The 16,457-nt window shown below is 40.0% G+C and overlaps 2 long non-coding RNA genes across 2 annotated transcripts in view; both read left to right on the top strand.

The window, feature by feature from the left end:
- LOC141380247 (uncharacterized) overlaps positions 1–16,457 on the top strand; it is a 54,390-nt gene that overhangs the window by 9,607 nt on the left and 28,326 nt on the right. The gene's annotated exons all lie outside the window — the stretch shown is intronic.
- Positions 977–7,192, top strand: LOC141380250 (uncharacterized). Its single transcript, XR_015522481.1, has 3 exons — positions 977–4,029; positions 4,268–6,000; positions 6,594–7,192. It is a non-coding gene; the product is annotated as an uncharacterized LOC141380250 (long non-coding RNA).

The following is a 16,457-nucleotide window of genomic DNA, read 5'->3' as shown; positions in this document are numbered from 1 at the left end:
ATAGATACTATATTTAGTATCTATATTTAGTAACACTTTTTTTTTTTTTTTTACTATTATTATCATCCTTTTACCTTTTTTTTTTTTTGTATCCAGACAATATAAACAACCATCCTCGAGCGATTAAGTAGTGGCAAATCTTCTCTCGTTTACCCATTTTGTGCTGCTTGTTTTCAGTCTCACGTGCTCTGCAGACCCACACCTTTTTGCACCCGGCCGGCGTTTCTAAATCTACTAAAATGTCAGTGAATTGGTTTTGCTTTCATTTTCTAAGCTGTCGTTAATTTTAAGCGCACAGCCGCGAGAGAGACATTAAATAATTATTTCTTTAATCTAAACGACTTATAAAAACTTACTAAATATTCAGAGAGGAGGAAATTACATCCAAATTAAGTAGTGGAAAATCTTCTCTCGTTTAAATAATTTACACCTTTTATTCTTGTAATTGTTATCATTTTAAGATATATTGTCTGTTTTATTCCTTTTCCTGTGATTTATTTCTCATCTGCTGTATATTTTATTAATTTGATCGTCAATATATTACATATTTTATATATCTAAAATGCTTTGGTAATCACATGTGCACAAAATGTCATGCCAATAGAGAAGCAGATTTACCTGTCAGTGGGTGCACGTGGCTCCTGAATAGCATAAAAGAGAGATACTTGACATTTTTTTATTTCAACAGTCTTTTTTTTTTCTTTAACTCATTAAAAAGAAAAAGTTTAAAACACATGATAATAGAAATAGTGTACAAAATCAAATTATGTTTTGCTTGTCGCATATAGTTAACTATTTATGTGCTGTGGGTAAAAGGTTTGTTTCAGTCAGACTACCACCGCAAGTATGTTTTAAACCTGTGGGAAGCACTGTAACTACATCTGATTTTTTTTTGTGGAAAGCAAAAACATAAAAATAAAAAATCCACTGGCCCAATCGGGCCATTAGAAATAATCATTAGTGTTTAGCCCTGTATAAGTCTAAAATTTCATTCATAATGGTCTTAAAAGGGTCTTAGAAAGTTTTAAATTTGACTTAATGAAACCTGCAGAAATAGTTTCACTATTTTGGTGAAAACTTTTTCTTTTTTTTTTTCATGGCAAGGTTGACATTTGCATGCAATTGCTCCTATGCAGAAATCACTGAGCAGAAAATTCTAGTGAGGCCTACCTTGGCAAATCCGGAAATTGAAGACCTAAACAAAACGCAATCTCAAAGCTTCCTCGGGTGCGGCTCAGGTTTACCTCCGAGCCTGGGATTACATTCTTTTCCGCAGCTGTTTCCTGGACTTGGTCACGGTCTCTCCCTCTCTCGCACGAGTGGGTTGAGAAGGGGCCAAAACCCCGATGTTGACTTTGCCCCAGGCCGTCCACTTCATCTCAGCCCCACAGCCATGGGAATCTGACATCCCAAATCAAGCATGCCGTGTAAATCTCTGACTGTTTTGTTTGAATGTTTGCTTCAGACTGCCTGCATCCCCGGCCAGTGCTATAATGACTCTGGTCTTGCTCTCTACAGGAAGTGTTGGATGCTTCCAGGGATCTGGCTCAAGCGAGGGGAAAGGATTGTTCATTCCCCTGCAGAGGGTCTGAGGCATGACTTCAGTGCAAGTGCTGAAATTTCCTCTGGCCGGAGCTTAGATGCGTCCATCCCATTCCATTCACATCCTTGAGAACTATCGGACCCTCTCACAACAGTGATTTACTGTCTGGATGAGAGGAGAAAACCAAAAGAAGGCTTAACACGTGCTATTTTTCATCAACAAACAGGTGGCGATAGGTAGCTGCAAATCCTCGATGACTGTGTTTGTTAGTCCTGGAGCAACTTATCTATCAATCAGTCAGTATATATGCAAAGGAGAGTCCAATCTTACCATTGGAGGACTAGTGTCCTGTGGATCTTAGCTCCAACCAATTTCAAGATGCTTCATTCATTCATTCATTTTCTTTTCGGCTTAGTCTTAGTCGGAATGAACCGCTTTTATGCAGCGGATGGCGTTCCAGCCGCAACCCATCTCTGGGAAACACCCACACACTCATTCACAATCATACACCTAGGACAATTTAGCCTACCCAATTCACCTGCACCGCATGGTTTGGACTGTGGGGGAAACCGGAGCACCCGGAGGAAACCCAAGCTAACGCAGGGAGAACATGCAAACTCCACACAGAAACGCCAACTGACTCAGCCGAGGCTCGAACCGGCGACCTTCTTGTTGTGAGGCGACAGCACTACCTACTGCGTCACTGCATCGCCACTAAGACCTTTGGACAAACCCTGGCTTTTTATAGTGGGTTAGAACTGGCCTGATTGGTGGATCATACCTAGCGAATGCAGAACCAGCCGTGTTCAATCATAAACACGTGATCCTCTCGAAAATAGTTTGTAAATAAACTTCACTTGTTCTTGAAACTTCACTGCTGTTGTAGACTTTAAGTTTAGGCCAGGACTGTCCAATCTTTCTTTAGGAGGCCAAAATCTATCTATATCCAACCTGCTCCAACATTCATAGATGTTTCTAGGATTCTGAAGATCTTGATTAGGCCCGGTTTACACTCAGTACTAAGAGGAATCTTGTTTTACTCAATGTTTGAGACTGCTGTTGTAGACTTTAAGTTTAGGCCAGGAGTGTCCAACCTTGCCTCAGGAGGCCAAAATCTATCCATATCCAACCTGCTCCAACATTCATAGATGTTTCAAGGATTGTGAAGATCTTGATTAGGCCCGGTTTACACTCAGTACTAAGAGGAATCTTGTTTCACTTGATGCTTTAGACTGCTGTTGTAGACTTTAGGTTAAGGCCAGGAGTGTCCAATCTTGCTTTAGGAGGCCAAAGTCTATCTGCATCTATCTCCAACCTTCTCCAACATTCACAGATGTTTCTAGGATTCTGAAGATTTTGATTAGGTTTACACTCAGTACCAAGAGGAATCTTGTTTTACTCAATGTTTGAGACTGCTGTTGTAGACTTTAAGTTTAGGCCAGGAGTGTCCAACCTTACCTCAGGAGACCAAAATCTATCTATATCCAACCTGCTCAAACATTCATAGATGTTTCTAGGATTCTGACGATCTTGATTAGGCCCGGTTTACACTCAGTACTAAGAGGAATCTTGTTTCACCTAATGCTTTAGACTGCTGTTGTAGAATTTAAGTTTAGGTCAGGAGTGTCCAACCTTGCTTCAGGAGGCTAAAATCTATCTGCATCTATCTCCAACCTGCTTCAACATTCATTGATGTTTCAATGATTCTGAAAATCTTAATTAGGCCCGGTTTACACTCAGTAATGATATGAATCATGTTTCACAATGTTTTAATCTCTCTTTTGCTTATTTTTCTGATTTTTTTTTTTATCAGGATTTATAGCTTGCGATGTATGCATGAGCTTCTTCCTGGTCTTTTATGTTAAGGAAGTAACCTCTTTCGCCTTGTGTTAGATTCAAAACTGGTGATAAACAGTGTTTAAACCGTCTCTGGTAGTAGCAGAACATTTTGTTAAAGTAGTTTAGTATCTGTTCCAAGCACATTCTACGACTTATAAAAATAGCGGTGGAAGTTGACAAATGTAGACAAGCCCAAGTCATTTCAGATTTGTTTTCTTGTGATTGGGCAGACAAAACCACTAAGCGTAAACAGTGGCTTAAAATGGTCCTTCAAGAGGCGAACTGGACAATCCTAGTTTAGGGCAAGGGTCAAACTGGGATTAGGCCATAACCAAACATCTTAGCAGCTAAATAGATTCCATACAGGTTTAAGGGGGGTGGAGGGTAAAGTGTAATGGTAAGAATTGAAAAGTGTGTTTGAAAGGAATGTAATTAATTTGTTAATCACAGTTTAAAGTTGTTTCGAATTTCAATTTGAGGTCAAAAAGTTTAAACTTCTAGTGTATCTCAACTGTTTTCCCAGAGATGGGTTGCTGCTGGAAGGGCACCCAGGTAGTAAAGAATTCTGGCCCAGATTTGGCATAAAGCTGGCACAGCAGGCATTCGTCTGGCACTGGCATGCAACATTTGGGCTAAACATGGCCCAGGTTTTGTTTTTATCTGCAATTGATAGGGTGCTAGAGTAGTTGATAGGGCATTACTATGCAGTCCCTGGGTGTTATGAGTATTTTTCTTTATTAAACATCACTGCTTGGTTTCTGGTATGTTGCAAGTGTAAATAACGAGTTTACCAGCAAAGAATTCTGGCCCATATTTGGCATAAAGCTGGCACAGCAGGCATTCGTCTGGCACTGGCATGCAACATATGGGCCAAACATGGCCCAGGTTTGGCTGATGTGGCACCGTCTTACAGGCGGCCCTCAAGACTTGGGCCGGATCTCAAATGTAGTATTTGGCCCAGATGTTTAAATGTACATGTGGGCCACATAAGTTTGGCCTAGCTTGACCCACTTTTAAAATACATTTATATTATTTTTGAGCAAAGAAAAAATTCTATCAATCAGGTCGCTTCAAGAAAAAGCACAGCCATAAAGCGAAATGCTTCATGGGTTTATAAAAAACATTGCATTCGTAACACACCAACATATCGGGCCCAGTTCAGGCTCAGTTATGGGTGATTAATTTGGCTGAGACTTGGCCCACATATGGTCCATGTTTGCCGCTTGTATGGAAGCCAGAATTGGTCCAGTCATGTACCGTAATTCACTGCGGCATGTGGGCCAAGCAAATGCTGATAGTGTGGGCCAGATCTGGGATAGAGAAATTTTGCTATGGGGGCATCTGCTGTGTAAAAACTTGCTGGATAAGTTGGCGGTTCATTCCGCTGTGGGGACCCCGGATTAATAAAGGCACTAAGCCGACAAGAAAATGAACAAATGAATATATCTCAACTGTGTGATCTCTAAAGAAAATTAAGGTATATGCATTTTCTGCAACAGACAGACAACAGTTTATTTCATAGTGCTTGTATCTCTTGTCAGCACTATAAGGTCTCTGGTCTTGATGTTGGATGCTTCCTCAGATCTGGCTGCAACAAGGGTATGTGATTGTTCAATTCCCCACAGAGGGTCTGCAAGCACTCCTTCAGTGCACGTCGTGAAATTTCCCCTAAGCAGAGATCAGCTACTTCTATCCAGTTCCATTCGCATGCAGATGAGAACTATCGGCCCTGTGCGTCAAACTGATTTATAGACATGTGGACGAGGGGAGAAAATCAAACGAATGGTCAGCATATGTTCTTTATTTATCACCAACAAGAGTGAAAAATGAGCTCATCCTCTCCTCAGCTCACTCCCTGCGTTGCTCTGTCTGCGAGCATCTGGAATGGGTTAGAGTTACTCCATACGGCAGAAGTACAGGAAAGCCGAGAGCAGGTCTTTAGTAAATTGTGGCTCTGGGTGAGGACTGGCCTCACGCAGTTATCGCTCGCTGGTGTCTAATTCGCCCATCTGTTTCACTGACGTCCCACTGTCTCTAAAATCGTTCCTGATGACTGTAACAGAAACAGTGGAGGTGTAACTAGCTCTCCTGAGAGGAACAATTTTGAATCATATTGGAATACTGTATCCAAGACTAAACCATTCAAGACAAACTTTGAAATGATTCATTTCGAACATTTAATTTTCACTGAACTCCAAGACCTATACAGCATGGCAATGTATCTCTGAAGTCATCCCAGAGGTGTGAAATCCAGCCCCTGGAGGCTGACCTTCCAGCAAGGTTCAGCTCCAACCTTAATTAAACCTTCCTGAACCACCTAATTGAAGTCTTCAGGATTACTTGGCTACATTTATTAAAAAAATACCTCACAGCAATTAAAATGTTCTCTAAAATATATATCTCTTTGGTGCAAACCAGGCATACTGCTCTTCATCTAGCATGTTGTCAATTCATGTGACATTTCAGGTGCATCAGGTGTTCCCACAGATTCTTAAAGTCAAATGTCCCAAACATCCCCACGGGATGCACATTTAGGATTCTACATCAATGCTAGTATTTTTTTTTTTTTGCTAGCATGCCTACCACATTCTGCTTTTCATCAGGTAGAAGAGAACTAGGTATAGTGAGACTACGAACTGCTTGGCAAATTTGATAAGGTAGGAAGGCCACTTTCTAGAGGCAGAGAAAAGTTTAAACTTCTAGTGTATCTCAACTGTTTTCCCAGAGATGGGTTGCTGCTGGAAGGGCACCCAGGTAGCAAAGAATTCTGGCCCAGATTTGGCATAAAGCTGGCACAGCAGGCATTCGTCTGGCACTGGCATGCAACATTTGGGCCAAACATGGCCCAGGTTTAGCTGAGGTGGCACCGTCTTACAGGCGGCCCTCAAGACTTGGGCCAGATATCAAATGTAGTATTTGGCCCAGATGTTTAAATGTACATGTAGGCCACATAAGTTTGGCCTAGCTTGACCCACTTTTAAAATACATTTATATTATTTTTGAGCAAAGAAAAAATTCTGTCAATCAGGTCGCTTCAAGAAAAAGCACAGCCATAAAGCGAAATGCTTCATAGGTTTATAAAAAAAAGTCAAATTTCCCAAACATCCTCACGGGATGCACATTTAGGATTCTACATCAATGCTAGTATTTTTTTTTTTTTTTGCTAGCATGCCTACCACATTCTGCTTTTCATCAGGTAGAAGAGAACTAGGTATAGTGAGACTACGAACTGCTTGGCAAATTTGATAAGGTAGGAAGGCCACTTTCTAGAGGCAGAGATCTGCTGCATGAAGCTAGCTGAACAAACTTTGTTTCAAAATAATTTTAGGGTAAGGACTAGTGTTTAGACTTTAATTTGGGGAGTGTTTTTTTCCCTCGGATATGTCACTCAAAGCTGATTTGTGTAGGTTTGGGGATCTCTAATCCAGAATAGGACCAGCTCTAGAGTTACAAAAAATTGTTCAAATTTTTTATTGTGAAAAAACAAACAATATTTCAGTACAACTAGTTAAATATTATCTTTGTTGTTGCTTTTTTTACAAAAAGAGGGAAAAACAATAAAAAAGGGGAAAAAAACTAAAAAATAATAATGATAATAATAATAATAAGGGGAAAATTAAAATGGAAACAAGAGTAATAAAAGTGTACAGAAAGTTGAATGCAGACATTCAACAATCACAGTCAAATGTTCAGATACATTGTCAATGTTGAAAGTAAATATTTATAAATAAACAGTATGAAATAGTAATAGTTAAAAACAAACAAAAATTAAATTACTAAGAAATAAATTAAAAATATCCATATCCGTTTTCAAAAAAATTACAGTTTTTCTGTTTTTCATTTGCTCACAAGAATTTAAAAAACAAAAACAATTTTGGCTCGATTTTCCTTTTTTAATTTAGGGTCGGAAAATGGATAAACGACTTCAAAAGTCATTATACACATCTAGGTGGTGCTAAAATGCCAACTTTCCTTTGATTGGTCAACGTGAAGTAGCCCTCAAAATAATAGCCCTCTGTGGACAAGCATCCAGGCTTTTAACTAATATTATTATTTAATTATATATATATAAACTAAGTTTACATATTCTGTCATTTGATTAGCTGCTGTCAAAATCTGGGTGGTTAATTTTCAGATAATTACCACTTGTTCTTAGCTTCCTTTTGTTGCAAGTCCAGTTTAGCATTAATGTAAATCACAAATATTTTCTTCTTGCTAGAGTCTTGCTAGCTGATTTTTATTTATTTATTTATTTATTCTTTTTTTTTTGGGGGGGGGGGGGGGGGGGGTGGGGGGGGTAGGTAATACTACCTTTACCTTAGGTCATTTAGGTAATACTACCTTTACCTTAGGTCATTTTGGTAACACTCCCTTTACCTTAGGTCATTTAGGTAATACTACCTTTACCTTAGGTCATTTTGGTAACACTACCTTTACCTTAGGTCATTTAGGTAACACTACCTTTACCTTAGGTCATTTTGGTAACACTACCTTTACCTTAGGTCATTTTGGTAACACTACCTTTACCTTAGGTCATTTAGGTAACACTACCTTTACCTTAGGTCATTTAGGTAACACTACCTTTATCTTAGGTCATTTAGGTAATACTACCTGTAACTAAGGTCATTTATCAGAAACTTTTGTCCAAAACAATTTACAATGAGGAAAATATCAAGTGATTAATTACAAAGAGACAGTACTCACGTAAAATGCTACAACGTCTGATTTTGTTACAAATATACAAGCTATAATAGAGTAGGAATTAAAGTCTTTTTTAGGTGTCTTTTGAAAGTTGCCAGGGGTTCAGCAGTCTGTATGGAACTGAGGGGATTGTTCTACCAGTGAGGAACAGTAAATGAAAAGGTTTTGGAAAGGGATTTAGAGCCTCTCTATGATGGTACCACCGGGAAGTGCTCACTTTCTAACACTTTCTGGCTTCTGTAGGGGATGTATAGTAGATTTAGCGAAATAAGTGGAAATAAGCCGCTGTTCAGTATGAATGTATCAGAGTTTTGAATTTGATTTGAGATTCTTCAAGTAAAAAAACAAGCAAGATTGTTTCTATTGGAGGCCTTGGAACTGTGCACGAACATGGTGTCCTTCAACCAATCAGTGTTGTCCTCTCGAGCGTGCTTTACAGCATTTAAATGGCCATTTAAACTGCAATGACACAGAGTGTTTCCACAGGGGTATACTCTATATTCCCTCTAAAATCCCCAGTGTGTGATAGAGGCAATGAAATTACAAAATTAATTAAGATCCAGCACTGAGATAATGGGATTACGGTACATTTGATGAAGATGGGCAAAAGTGCAAAAGGAGATATTGTTGATACCGCTGCTATCGAGCTGTACAAAGCAAAAACAGCCCTTTGGGTTACATTAGGATGCTTTGGCTCAGAGTTTTCTGTCTGTTCTAGGGAAGAATGGGCTCGGCTGCAAACTCTCTGTGCCTCTCTTATCAGGTATATGTGATCAGCACTTAACGCCACACCAGGGAGAGTGGATGCTATTAATTTGAGGAACTCTCTTTTCCTGCTCGGAGCTCTGTTGTCTCTGCTCTTTTGCATGTAAAAGTCTTGGCACAGCACTCACAAACTGCAGAAAGGAATTTAATCTCTTTTTTTTTTTCGCAACCCAGGCTTATTGGGAACGTATGCTTTGATGTATGTTTTTGCAAAAACGCGAAAGTGTTCGTCAAAGGTGAAACGAATGCTATGGGGCAGTGTGACCCCAACAGATTTTGTCAACATAGGCTTATTCTGAAATTGTAGTCCTATATACATTTCTAGAGATCGTGCATTATGTACTCAGAAGTACGTATGGCTGTAATTCATCCTTAAAACGAGTGATACGTGGCGGTATGACGCAATTCCATTTCACCCCTGCTGAAAAATCCAGTTTAAACCAGCCTAGGCTGGTTGGCTGATTTCAGCTGGTTGACCAGGCTGGTTTTAGAGGGGTTTTGGCCATTTCCAGGCTGGTTTCCAGCCATTTCCAGCCTGGTCTTAGCTGGTCAGGCTGGAAAATGACCAGCCAAATCCAGCTAAAACCAGCTTGACCAGCCTGGTTTAAGCTGGACATTTAAGCAGCTCCCAGCCTGGCTTGTCTGGTCAAGCTGGTGTTAGCTGGTCATCTCCCAGCCTGACCAGCTAAGACTAGGCTGGAAACCAGCCTGAAAATGGCCAAAACCCCTCTAAAACCAGCCTGGTCGACCAGCTTAAACCAGCCAACCAGCCTAGGCTGGTTTAAGCTGTTTTTTTTAGTAGGGACACTTACCAACTGACCAATTACCTCCGTATGAACGGATTTCCTGTGGTTACCAGTTTGTCCAGTAGCTCGCCATGTACATTGGTAGACTTGAGACACTTAGTGGAGTTGAGTTCGAGTCCATCGATTGGGTCAGTCGGTGCTTTTTAAAACACTATTGGTTGGGAATAAGCAGTTTTGAGCAGTAAAGTCACTACAAGTAGTGATGCTACTAGCTCAACTCCATTTCTTAGTAGCTTAGCGGTAGCGCCGCTACTTTCTAAATCAAATAGCTTTTCAGTAGTGAAGCTCTTTTTTTTTTAAATCAAGTAGTGCAGTAGCGTCCACACAAACTACAGTTACAGATTGCGGATCAATAAGTGACGGCACCAGCATTCACAGAGCTGTGAGGCTGGTGTCTAGCCGATATAAGTAAATGCATATGATGTCAACGATTTCTTCTTCTTCCTGTTTTACGGTGGTCAATAATTTTTTTGGTGCAATACTGCCACCTCTTGCTCTGGTTGGTGACGTCGTGAACCAATTAGGCTACAACAAGAATATATTCCGAAAATATTATCAGTGATTCATCAGGGGTCCATTCTTCGTACGTGGATTACTCAGTTAGCTGGATTTGGATGTTGACGATTTGACACGATCCAGGATCGTTTCGTTCTTCAAAGCTGATCCGAGAGTTGTTGTCATGGCAACAGTTCTGCTAGCTCAAACCTGATCGGGAGCAGGTTCAATTCATATAAACAGGATTAGATCGGCTCAGTTCAAGCAAAGATAATAGAGAAAGTATGTTTCGAATTCTGATATTTTCTTACAGTAGTAGTTACACTTGGGTAAATGGTAAATATTTTTAACTATATATATATATATATATATATATATATATATATATATATATATATATATATATATATATATATATATATATATATATATATAAAGTTATAGTTATTAATAAAATAAATAAAGTTATACATATTAATAAAACTTATGCAATCTGCACCCTCGAAATGAAAGTACAAAGACTGCCACCTAATGGTGCAAACAAAAATTGATATGAACTTTTTAGATCGCTTTAGAACAAATTATGTATAATAGAAATGCACATTATGTGTCTTTTTAAAAAAAAAGCAATAATACATTTATGCAGTCATAAACATGTTTTGATAGTTAGTATGTCAGTGTTTTGATGCTTCAAAAAAGTTGCAGACAACTTTACCAATATCAAAATGCTTAAACAACCAGTTATTCTTTATACTGATTAAAAAATCGGCTACTATAATAAGGGAAATCTTCTTTAAATGTAGAACTACACTGATATACATTGAAATACTTGATTAATACTCTTGACACATGAAAGTGTAAAGCCTGCCGCTCATAACAAATGTGTAAAGTTATTGCGTGTCATATTTAACAAACCGTTTACTGCTAATTTGATGTCATTTTGCTCACATGGATAATTGAATATTAATCAGATGATGTCATTACACTGCTGTGCCGTCAGCCAATCGTTGCATTGCTGATCATGATTTCGAGGATCGATAGATCTGTCCTTCACAACATGCAGCGATCTCAGATCAGTTTATCCAGACATTGTAATCTGATTCGCGAACTTGTTTGAAGAACCAAATTAGCGAGAGATCAGTTATCAAGATTAAAAGATCCAGGATCTGCCAAATCATCTTAGATCATTTAAGCAAGGTACGAAGAACGGACCCCAGGTAATGTTTTTTTTCTCTCTCTCTCTCTCTCTGTTTAAAAGTGTTGGTAAAACGCTGTCAACAAATATTTTTCCTCCACATCCCATAATGCACAGCGCATCAGCCTACGGCAGCTGGATTAGTCCAAAAAGGTGCATTACACTCGAGTACGATTGCTGCATTCACACCTGCCCAAACGAACCACACCAAGAGGGAAAACGAACTCTAGTGCGATTCAACCCAACTAAACAAGGTGGGTGTGAAAACACCCCGAGATTCGCTGAAAAAAAATTAGACGACAGCCTTTCGTGGATTTGTCATCAAAAGCTGCAAAGAAACTTCACTGCGGCAACACGTTTTGAACATAACAATAAGCCTGGTTTTTCCCCCTTTTAAAAAAAGCTGTGGATAAAGGACAGAAAACAATGAAGAGGGGCACAGTGATATTTGTCACAAGCCAGACTCTCATTTGGACTCTTATCCCCCACATGAGCACCAGCCACAGCTCCAAACCCATTTATTTCCAACCACCAAACAAAGCTGCTCCACTCCCCCTGCCACATCCTCTGCTACTGCTCACATTTAGAACAACAACAAAAATGTTTGCAGCAAATACTGCTTATTCCAAGCAAAAGCCGAACAGTTTATAATCACGCTCTGTGTTTGTGTGCCTCCAGTGTCCCGGCTTCTCTGAAATCAATAGGCATTATTTATATCACTGCGGACTCTCCAGTGCTCACTGTATCCAGCTCAGATAAGGCATCGACGACGCCCAGCACAGCAGCCAGATCAACTTCCTGATTTATATTCGCCATTCCGCACTGCACTCCTAAAGCATTTAAAGCAGTAAATTCAGCTTTCCCCCTAAGATACTGCCTTCCCCGTTTATCAGCTCCCAGAGACGTTTAGAATACTAGCAAACTGCATCGCTTATTTATTGTGTGCATGAAATACTTCCTTTTGAAATATACTGCAGAATGACCCACCTAGCATTTCCCGACGACTATGAAGTGAAAAAAATGCAGGTTCAGTGTTTTCCTCGAGCCTGGATTTACAATATCATTGTCTTTAACCCCGAATGCCCTCGAAATATCCTGCATTGAAGCGTGACCGCCCTGAGTTCTCGTTTTCGTGACAGATACCAGACGACTTTTGAGAGAACAGGACAAAAAGACACTGTGGTCTTGAAGGTTGACCTTCCCTCGGTTCAAAGGTCTGCTCCCTTGGGTCCATTAGTCCGGTAGTTAGTTTGTGTTTGTCTGAGGCAGCACAGAAGCGCTTTCCCAGGGCTGGAAGCGAGCGTGGATTTATAGACAAAAAAAAAAAGAGGGGGTAAGGATTTCACCTGACCTGAACCGTTTGATAGGGCATGCTATAAAGAACAAGCAATTTTTTCGTTTGCTGAAGATAAATAAGAGTGTTTGGGTGTCGAAATTTCTGCCATGATTATTGTGGGTGGTTGTTCAAATGTTGCACTTGCTAATTGCTCAGTGTTTTTATCTGCAATTGATAGGGTGCTAGAGTAGTTGATAGGGCATTACTATGCAGCCCCTGGGTGTTATGAGTATTTTTCTTTATTAAACATCACTGCTTGGTTTCAGGTATGTTGCAAGTGTAAATAACGTGTTTACCAGCAAAAAATTTTGGCCCAGATTTGGCATAAAGCTGGCACAGCAGGCATTCATCTGGCACTGGCATGCAACATTTGGGCCAAACATGGCCCAGGTTTGGCTGAGGTGGCACCGTCTTACAGGCGGCCCTCAAGACTTGGGCCGGATCTCAAATGTAGTATTTGGCCCAGATGTTTAAATGTACATGTGGGCCACATAAGTTTGGCCTAGCTTGACCCACTTTTAAAAAACATTTATATTATTTTTGAGCAAAGAAAAAATTCTATCAATCAGGTCGCTTCAAGAAAAAGCACAGCCATAAAGCGAAATGCTTCATGGGTTTATAAAAAACATTGCAATCGTAACACACCAACATATAGGGCCCAGTTCAGGCCCAGTTATAGGTTATTAATTTGGCTGCTGAGACTTGGCCCACATATGGTCCATGTTTGCCGCTTGTATGGAAGCCAGAATTGTTCCAGTCATGTACCGTAATTCACTGCGGCATGTGGGCCAAGCAAATGCTGATGGTGTGGGCCAGAGAAATTTTGCTATGGGGGAAGCTTTACTCATGCATTATTGCAGCACACTCTGAGACGTAATAAGACACACTCTGGTACAGACGTCCAGTCTGCACGCTGGAATACACGCTATTATATCATGACCGTGACGCAGCATCAAAAATTCGTTTCAAACCGGAAGTACGAATTTGCTTGAAATAACGCAAAAACAACCAATTTACACTTTTTAGTGAAATATAGGTGTCCTAATAGTGTTTTTAGCAGTGTGGGACACATATACGACTGTCGACAGCTCAAAACATGTGTTTTGGTGTTTCATGACCCTTTAAAAAAGGTAAATACAGCATTTTCACGATTTTTCAATCATACGTCTGATCGACAAAATTAAGATTATGAAGCAAAGTTTGATCATTAGGGGATGTTTGGGATCAATACCAACAATGACTAATGTTTCCAAGAGTACAACTCAGCATAAAACTTCATTCTTTGCTTTGCAAAACACAACTTTTTAACTCTGAACTCTAGCATAGAGCATCCTGTACTTTCAGCCTGCTCTTCTTCAGGACTTTCTTTTCAGAAAGTGGTTGTAAATCTTTTGGCCTATAAGAGGAGCCCTAACATTACATTCCCATGTTCTTGTTCTCTTCCCTGCTCTCTGTGCCCTGGGGTACACAGACTCAGACAGTTCCTCAATCCGAAAACCTCAAAGAGAGACTGCGCAGCTTAAAAGTGCTTGCGACAGACTTAAGGAACACCATTAAAATTGCATAAAATACACTTGATACATTACTTATGCGCTGCCAATCACATGCGACAATGACACGTCTGAAATTTTGAGGCCAGGAGGTCAGGTCAGCCTTAAGAAAACATTCAAAGAGCTCTAGCTATGCGTCTTTTGTCTTGCGGACTAAGCGTGGCCATCTGGAGAAAAGCCCTTTCTAAGGGTCTTTTGTACCCTTGACCCCACACTGCCGGAGGTTAGCGCACACTACTGAGGCATGACGTCTGGGCAACTAGACAGTGCACTAAAGTCATAGTAATACTAGTGGTATCTAGTTTATCACACAATGGGACATCGGTCTTGCTACACACTTGAGGCTGTCAATAAACTTGTTAGGCAGGAGATAAGAGTCGGGTTTATTGATTTTTTTTTATTTTTGTGAGGGAAATTAAAACATTGTACACAGGAGGCACACCAGGCACAGGCGTAATTCCTTTCCAGCCCGAGCATGAATTATACGCTGTCCGGCTTTAATGAAACAGCCAAATTCTCAAATGTATAATATACATGCGACGGCGCAATGCTAACAATGGCTCAATTCATTACAAACCTGCTGAAAGCTAAGAGTCAACACAGCTGAATTTGCTGCAAATCAGCCACGCGGTGATTAATTACTTTGCCACTATACAGCAGGATAACGAGTCAACGTTGCACAACTCTACAAGTGCTACATACATTTAAACAGTCCAAACACGCAGTTCCACCCAGTTGAAAAAGCCACCTGTAACATGAATACACGGCTTTATTTAATATCAGATGGAATGTAAACGAAATACTTGCGTTCTTTAAACACCAAACTGCTGAATAGTTAAAGCCAAGTGGGGAGGGTTACTTGGAAAGTTTGTGAATATAAGTTTACTGAATGGATAGGCTCTTGAGATGTAACAGCTCGTTTTAGCAACATAGGCTCATTCTGAAAACGTAGCGCTATATACGTTTTTGGAGATTGAGAATTGTGTAGCCAGAGCTGCGTATGGCTGCTTTTCATTTTTTAAATGAACGATACAGAGCAGTAACGACATCCCTTTTCGCGCTTAGCAGCTGACCACTTACCTCTATGAGAATGGCTTTCCTGCTGTTACCTGTTTGTGCTGTTAGCTTGCCATGTACGTTGGTGGAATTGAGACGCAGAGAGAAGTTGACGACAGGGTTCGAGTCCGGTGACGAAATGGGGTAGCACTTTATTTTGATGGTCTATTTGAGTATTAGTAGACTGTCTGCTTAATATTTGTTGATACCAACAACAGTCCTTTAACAAACATTTAACTTTTTATAAGAAACTTAGAAAGTACATGTCAACTTACACTGACCTTAACCCCAAACAAACAATCTACTTATAATCTAATGAGAATTAGTTGCAATGCAACTTAAATTCAACACACGGACCATTAAAATAAAGTGTGACCAAGAAGAGTTTAAGAAAGTAGGTAAGTCAAAAACAGAAGCCAATAAATAAAATAAACAAGTAAATAATAATAAGTGGTGAAATCTGAAAACGTGGTAAAAAAAAAAACAAATTAAGGCTTTTCTTTTTCTGGACTGCTTTTGAAAATTGTTGGTTGGGTTTAGAGAACTGAGTGGGCAGGTCAATTAATACAATTGGTTGGGTTTAGGGAAGAAGGTGGGTGGGTCAGTTGATTGGTCAGTCAGTCGACAGCGGCCTCTGGTGGGTTTACCAGAAACCAGCAAGACCAGCACTGAAACCAGCAAGACCAGCGTCCCTTATTTTTGTGTATCAAAAGTGGTAACCCTAGCTATTGATCATGACAGCTAGTATGCAAACATACCAGTACCATGCTAATTCATACTAAAAACATGCAAAACAGCTAGCTATTAGAATTATTTCAACCTTTCAGGGTTGATTTTCTAAAGGCAACATTGTTTGTGTAGGAATGTATTATATAATACAGTATTAATAGTAGTAGTCACAGTAATAACATCATTCTAAGCACAGTGAAATGTTTGTAAAGCATATCCTGCTGAAAAATCCAGCTTAAACCAGCCTAGGCTGGTTGGCTGGTTTTAACTGGTTGACCAGCCTGGTTTTAGAGGGGTTTTGACTATTTCTAGGCTGGTTTCTAGCCATTTCCAGCCTGTTCTTTGCTGGTCAGGCTGGAAAATTACCAGCTAAACCCAGCTTGACCAGCCTGGTTTAAGCTGGACATAGTTGGTTTTGGCTGGACTCCCAGCTTGGCTAGGC

The sequence above is a fragment of the Danio rerio genome, chromosome 22 (assembly GCF_052040795.2).
Source record: "Danio rerio strain M-AB ecotype USA chromosome 22, GRCz13ab, whole genome shotgun sequence".
NCBI classification, from domain to species: domain Eukaryota; kingdom Metazoa; phylum Chordata; class Actinopteri; order Cypriniformes; family Danionidae; genus Danio; species Danio rerio.
Note: the sequence above shows the minus strand (reverse complement) of the source record. Positions and strands in the feature narration are given on the sequence as shown.